This window comes from Pinus tabuliformis, chromosome 2_2 (genome assembly GCF_031772625.1).
Source record: "Pinus tabuliformis cultivar Carrire ecotype Pingquan chromosome 2_2, CPIR1, whole genome shotgun sequence".
In the NCBI taxonomy this organism is placed as follows: Eukaryota; Viridiplantae; Streptophyta; class Pinopsida; order Pinales; family Pinaceae; genus Pinus; species Pinus tabuliformis.
Window position 1 is genome coordinate 621668920 of NC_142300.1, and position 7238 is coordinate 621676157.

The following is a 7238-nucleotide window of genomic DNA, read 5'->3' on the forward strand; positions in this document are numbered from 1 at the left end:
TAAGCTCGAGAAGAAAAAGAGGGGTTACGCCATCAGCAGTATCAAGGATAAAGGGGTGCGCGTAGCTACCCAACTCCTGGCCGGGAAGGTAATGAGAAAATTCTGTGGCGATGAAGTAAAAATGCCAATAGTTGCATTGGTTAAACAATGCACAGAGGGGGTCCAATTCAACTGGGCTGAGTTCCTCTGCGAGGAATTCTTGATCGACTGCAAGGAAGCATAGGATCAGGGTAAGACCTTCCACTACGCATGGTTTCTCTTGTCCATTTTGCTGGTAGCAAGAGAACTACTAGAGGACAACCAGTTATGAGCATTAAGCGTGACTTACTAGAGGCCAAAAGGTACACGTTGCTCTGGGCTACCAAGGACGTGAAGCAGATTCGTGATACGAAGATCTTCTGAGTGCTCATGGAGGTAAGTATCCGGATGTGGATTAATAGGAGGTCGCGCTTGTCCCCCACAATGCACAACAGTCTATGGAGCTTTGTAGACCTCAAGGTAGACATGCACAATATTTACATGAAGGTGCAAAAGGATCTGGTGCAGTAGTGGACCAAGCTCCCCTTCATCGCCACTAATGATGCAATTTTTACAGTGTTAGAATCATGGCCTCCCGAGTGGTGCGCCCTAGATTTGGCGGAGTTGGATAGGACAGCAGTAGAGAAAAGAAAGGATGAGGCCAAGCTACATGTCACGCAACTAGCCGAGAAGAGGCACAATGAAAAAGTGGCATCAAAGGTAAGGGCAGTCCGCGAGGTAGCACAAGCAGTCGTGGAGCAGGAAAAGGCCGCCAAAGTAGCAGCAACAACGCAGACAACAGGGGCCAACAACGTAGGAAGAGGAGGGCCAGGAATTGTCTATAGGACAGCAGGCAGAGGACATAGACCTTGCCGAAGAAGGTGCAGACCCGGGCACAACATCCAGACAACTCAAAAGGTCACGCGTCACAAAGAGATCGAGTCCATGGAAAAAGGTCAAGGCCTCCAAATTAGCCATTGACCCGATCATGTTAACGGAAGGTGACCTCTATGACATCAGTGACACAGTTCGCGAGGTCACCAAGGAAGCGCTCCAAGAATTCATGTCGGAGCAGTAGACTATGTTAGGAGCCCTAAGGGCACAGCTGTAGGAACTACAGGTGTGGCTCCTAGTATAGTAGATGCTACACGCAAGGATGGCCAATACCATAGTGCTACTGGAAGGGGTGCTAGCAGCAGAGAATGAGATCGATAGAGCCATGGTTGGCAGGATCAAGGGACTTGGCCTTAATTTGGCTGCCCTTTCGCGAGACACACTATACCAACTGCAGGATGGAATAACAGCAGAGCTCCGCACCAGGGAGGGTCGCGCGATTCAGGTGATGAGTGAGCAAAAGATCAACATTGAACAGCTCAACCTGCAGCGTGATGAACTGGTGTCACAAAACCAGCAATTAATGTATACATTTGATGAAGCATGTTGATGAGTCCCAGAGTTGTCCATCACCGCAGACCTACCAACAGAAATGCGGATCCACTATTTGGCAAGTGGAGTCCGAAACACGCACGAGGAAACAATGCGAGTACAGCTGGAGCTGAATCTCCATATTGTCGAGCTACGACTGAAGGTGCAACCTTACACTCCCTTGGAAGTTAGAAAGCAGCATGTTAACGCTATGCAAACAAGGTTGGAAGAAATTGGACGGGCAGTGTAGGACTGTACCGGTATGTTGGACCAAGCCTTTGGAGTCCTCACATCCTTACAGGAGGACCCCAACATACAGCGCCTGGAAACAGAGGTGCGTGAGCTTCAGGAGCAGTACAACAATGTAAGGGGAACTGCACAGATAGTCGTCCTCACTCAACGGCTAGAAAAGATGCAGCAAGCAAGGGCACTAAAAGAGCAGGTGGATGCCGCAAGACAAAAAGAGGCACTTCTCAATTGCGTCCGGCCATGGATTGACGAGGCCTTCACCATTACGGTAGATATCGAGGGCAAGCTCACACAGATGCAGGGGCTATATGTGCTAAGGCAGGGATTCTGTTATCACAAAATCACTACTAAGGGCTGCAACCAAGCAAGATTTCATGTAACTCTTTCAACTAGACTTTAGACCAAAGATTAGCCTCTTTGGTCAGAGAGGGCTCTCTCACAAACTTTTGATAAAAATCCTTCACTACAACAGATGGCTAACTCTTCACTCATTCATGAAAACAAAAGCTGGTTGGATACATATCAAATTGGTCCTCATTGGGCTATGGAGTCTCACACACTAAGTAAACAGAAAAACATAGTCATTTCATGGAAGTCAAGGCTCTTTGCATTAAATGTTCAAACATACTCCACAAAAACCACAGCTTGCCAAACACACAGGAAGTCAGAGCATAAGATATGAATTCTGAGTGATTGTGCTATAACAAGGCTGTAAAAGAACATATAATATAAAACACCACCATCATATTTGAACAAAATAATCCATCGAGAATCTTGAGAAGAAATCACCACTGTTTTACTATTACTGTAACAAGTCTTACATTGGCCCAAATAACTCTGTTTTTGTATAAAATGTCCAACCCCTATTACATCCTAATTTCATCCATTTATAGGAATACATTCCTCCCTTTCTAGAGGGAGCTCGAAGGCCTTATTAACTACTCCTACATGTTATTTAACTAATGCATTAATTACAAAGTGCTGAACTGTAATTGCACACAATCCTAATCAAACTAAAACACTAATTCCATTCTCCTCCTATGCTTGATTCTTCTCGGATCTTTGACAGCTGTCCTCCTTCAGTTAGGCTGAGATGGCTGAGCTACGGATGCAATGAATGCTGACTTTGGATGCTTGAAAGCGCTGATGGCTCATTAATTGACCAAAAGATGTGCTCCTATTTTAACGGTCTCTGTCTCCCAACATTCTCCGAAAGTTCAGCAACATGTCTCAGCTCTTTTAATAACCCCAGGTATGAAATGCTGCCATGTTTCTGATGTGCTGTAGGTGGTATTGATAGACAGGTGTTTCTCTTCCTCAACTCCCGCTCACAGTATCACACTAGCTGCTCTGCGCTTAAAATCATCACCTACAGCAGTTTCGTAGCGCGCTACGAAACTGCTGTGTGATTTCAAAAACACAGTCTTCTTCCCTGCCTTTAAAAAAAATTCACCATGCCTAATTGATGCTTTGGACAAGGTTATGAGAACAACCTGTAAATGAGTATGGTTAATAGCCTCAACCTTTCTGCACAACGTTTAACACATTTACAGTTAGTGCAAGGGCAGCGGGTGAAGTTTTTTTTTTTTTTAATTTGCTCTGTCATGATGATGGTACTGCTCAAAACATTTCACATGCTACCCTACCTTTAGGGTTCATCTATTCTTCCTTTAGTGCAGTCTCACAGCCACACTCTGTACTGTCTTCATTTTTTGCCTTCATAGATCTGTTCTTTGTAATCTCCATCTTTCTTTCAAAAGGGAGGGTTATTATTGACAAGATTTTCCTTTGGCTAGTGCTTAAACACAATGAAGACATTACTATCAAAACAAACCGAAAGCAGAAATATGTTTATCATAGAAAATTCTACTTCATGCACAGGCATCATCTTGAAAAGTTGACCAGCCAATGTTCTTAGCAACAGAACACGAGCTCAAATGCTGAGGGTCCCCTGTATTTCTTAGATCCATCCATGGTGCCATAGCTGGTCTCATACTATCATAATGAATGGCAGTATCCACCAGAATGGAATTGTTTAAAGCGGTAGGCATAAAACCTCTGACATAAGAGCTATTCAGAGGCATTAAATAAAAATTAAAAACAAGTCTGCTACCAAAGGACTTGTTGTTTCCAAACTGAATGCTATTGGCATAGGATCCATGTATCCCCAAATCTTCTAACACTGGCATAATTGTCTCTGTTGGAGGAAACCTGTGTTGAATTTTGGAATCGACGTCCATCCAAGGCTGCAAAAGGTCTTGTGAAGGATAACCGCCATTGATTGATGGATAAAACAGAGGAGAAACCTCATGTTGAAAAACTAGTAGATGATATCTAGCAACCTTTGGATACAAGGGTTCTGCAAGATCTTGAACATCATCAAGCCAAGACATGATTGAAGATTGATTGAAAATTTTCTGGAATTCTAAAAGTGCTTACAGACATTTCAGACAAATCAAAACTCATTTGTATGTCCCTAAAGATTCATGGTTCATTCAATTGTTGAGAGCTCTTGTTCTGAATTGTGTCTACCAGGCGATTCACAACATTTACAAGTCCTCCAAGAACATCTATTAAATCCTGACCTTGCTTTCTCTTGACCTCTCTATCGAGCTCACTAATTTGTAGTTGCACTTGTTTATTTACCTCAATATCCTTCCAATACATGTCCCTGTCTAGCTGGCTGGAGCATATCTGTGCTTGAGTTGTTTTGCGAATAACCGTTTGTATATTCTGACAATTCTCACGAAGTACACTAATTATGACATGTTCCCTATCATCTTCAATTGAACATCTTCCTTTCTTATGCCTTATGGTAAAATCTAGTGGTTCATTACCACTTCCTGAAACCGTTGGATCCTGTATCTTGACCATCTCATCTTGTGAGTCATCATTGGAAGTAAAAGATTATCTGCAGCCACACCCATGCTGTCAAAGGTAGCATCAGGATATGCAGTTGGTGTTTTATCTAGATTTGCATCCATCGCATCAAACAACTCCCTTTCTGTACTTGATGCTTAGCTTGTTGGAACTATCAAAATCCCAGTGTAGTATGCAGGACTCTCATGGGAAAAAAAAAAACTCTGTGGGGTTAGGACTTTGTCCTGCTTGCATACTTTGTCAAACACATAACTTCCTGGCTTTTTCAACTCAGTGTCCACTAAGAAGGAATTATTACGAATATTGTAACAAGCAGATCTGATTTTCCCCGGCAGGGCGCATTTGATGAGATTTCCTTTGTCATCCTAATAGATGAGATTTGATCTCCATGTCGTCTGAAGAACACAATAGAGGCCATGGAATGGACAACAAAAATTATATCATCCCCAAGGACAATAAACAGAATACTGCCAATGTCAAGAAACTCAAAGTTGTGTACATAGTAATCCCTATAAAACTTTGGTAGCTTCACTTTCTTGCCCAACTCTCGGAGACGCAAGTTGTGGAAGTATGAATCTCGCTCTATCAGCTCTTCTTGCATTTGAGGTTTGTTTCCATTCGTGAGTAACTCTGACGAAGACATCACTGCATTTAGACCATATTTGGTTGCGGCCATGCCATAAAATTTTTCATTTTCTTCTCTCGGCCTTTTCTTCTTTAATTGATCTGCCATATTTCGCAAGGGGTGGAAGCGTTTAATTGAGGATGAAGCTCTCTCTATCATGCCGCCTCCTAAAGCAACTTCTCATCCCAGATATAGACAATAGGTCTCAAATACACTAACAATTACCAATTTTTATTTGGAGTAGTAATTCTAGATCATACGACGACAATCTGATCAAGGCGGAATTACCTTAAATAATACGAACACCTTTCCGGCAACCATAAGCAAATTTCGACCATGTGTCTCTGTCTTTCGTCGGTGGCAGAGCTAATGAACGAACAGCTAATATCGTTTGCCACATCTCTATCCTGGTGTCATTAATCATGGCGACCCTGTGGCAATCAAATTCTTATAAAAACCACTTGACACTTGGCTTTTAATCACTGCATTCCATAAGAGAAACTTCTAATGCTGATATTGTCAAACAATTTATGCGCATTCTCCATGCTAGTTCACGGACATGGCAATATATATAGCATCCATACGCGCCGCTTTTGACATCTCTCCATCTCTTGCAGCCGTTCAACCTTTGCTCTTTTTCTCATAAAATGTGCCAGGTCACTATTAATGTCAAGAAGCATTGTAACCGGACTCTGTAAGTGCGGGAAATCTTTTCTGCACTATGGCTAGTTTGGTTTTACAATCATCATCAGCTGACCGAAATGACTGAATCATTCTCTGGATCTTCTCTCCTACCTGGCAGCGTTGAGCTACTCCCAAGTATTCTTGAATTTCATGTGGAAGCAACCCTGACAACAAATATGGAAAATGTTGCGAGTGAGATAATTCCATCACACTGAAACAACTATCCAGTAAGGATTCTTGTTCTTTAGTGCCCAATTCTGCAGCCTCCAGGGGATGCCATTCAATCTTCCACGGATGCCATTCACTAGTGCAAAATCTCGTGCATGTTCATCATTTGCAACTTCAGTGAAACCTTTCTCGGCCCTTTCCAGAGCAGGTAAAACAATCCTCTCCTCCATTTGAGCATGTTCCTGCATCAAATCCACAAGCTATGCGTAGTTTTTCTTTTCTTTTTAACTTTTTATTTGCATGGAAATACTTCCCTTAGCAGGATCTATAACCTTAAACCCTTGCTTTCTTGGACACAGCTAATTCATCTGCAGAGGGAACGATCTTCTCCATGTAACACAAAATGCTCTTATGTTGCAGAACTGTCAATGTCAGGAGTGAAGGGGTGCCCTTTCAGCCAAGATTTTGAAAATAGAACTCACTAGTAAGTTCATGACAATTTGAATAGGGCGATAAAAGGGAAAGGCCAGCATTTGTCTGCAATAACTCTGCAGATGAGAATGCACTGGACTGATTTCAATTCCTCGGAAATATTGCAATGGGACTGCTAGATAAAGAAATGGGATAAGATAGACATCTGCCATACTCAACATATCTTGACAATTATCATCGTCCTCAGAAAGATCTGTAGACTGGGACTAGGTGGCCAAGCATTAGGATTCTGCTCTACCCAAATTTTATGTTTGCAATATTATTTAATTAAGAGATTACAACTGACATCATCTAGAATGAAGCTCCTTTTTGACATTTTTGTAAAACATACTCTGTTTCCATTATTCTGCCTGTGGTGCAAAGCCCTTGAATCAAGGCATTAAGAGAAACACTGCCTGCCACATGGCCCTCTCTTTTTTTTATTAAGTGATGCAGCTCCAGAGTTTTGTTGATAGCACCATTACCGCATTGATAATTAATGAGCATGTAATAGGTGTAATCGCTTGGGAACTTCATTTCTTTTAACAGCAATGTTGCTTGTTGTGCGTTCCCTGTTTTGCAAAATCCATAGATCAGAGCATTGTATGCAACAACACCAGAGTTATATCCTTTAGTCAGCATTAGACCTTTAAGCACATCAACCTCATCCACAGCAATTGTAGCCAATGTACAATAGGCATGCTAGGATTTGGGCCTC

The 7238-nt window shown here is 42.2% G+C and overlaps 1 pseudogene; it reads right to left on the reverse strand.

Moving 5' to 3' along the window:
* Window positions 1–4176: 4176 nt before the first annotated feature.
* LOC149194183 (uncharacterized) lies at window positions 4177–5305 on the reverse strand (annotated as a pseudogene).
* Between the last annotated feature and the right edge of the window lie 1933 nt (window positions 5306–7238).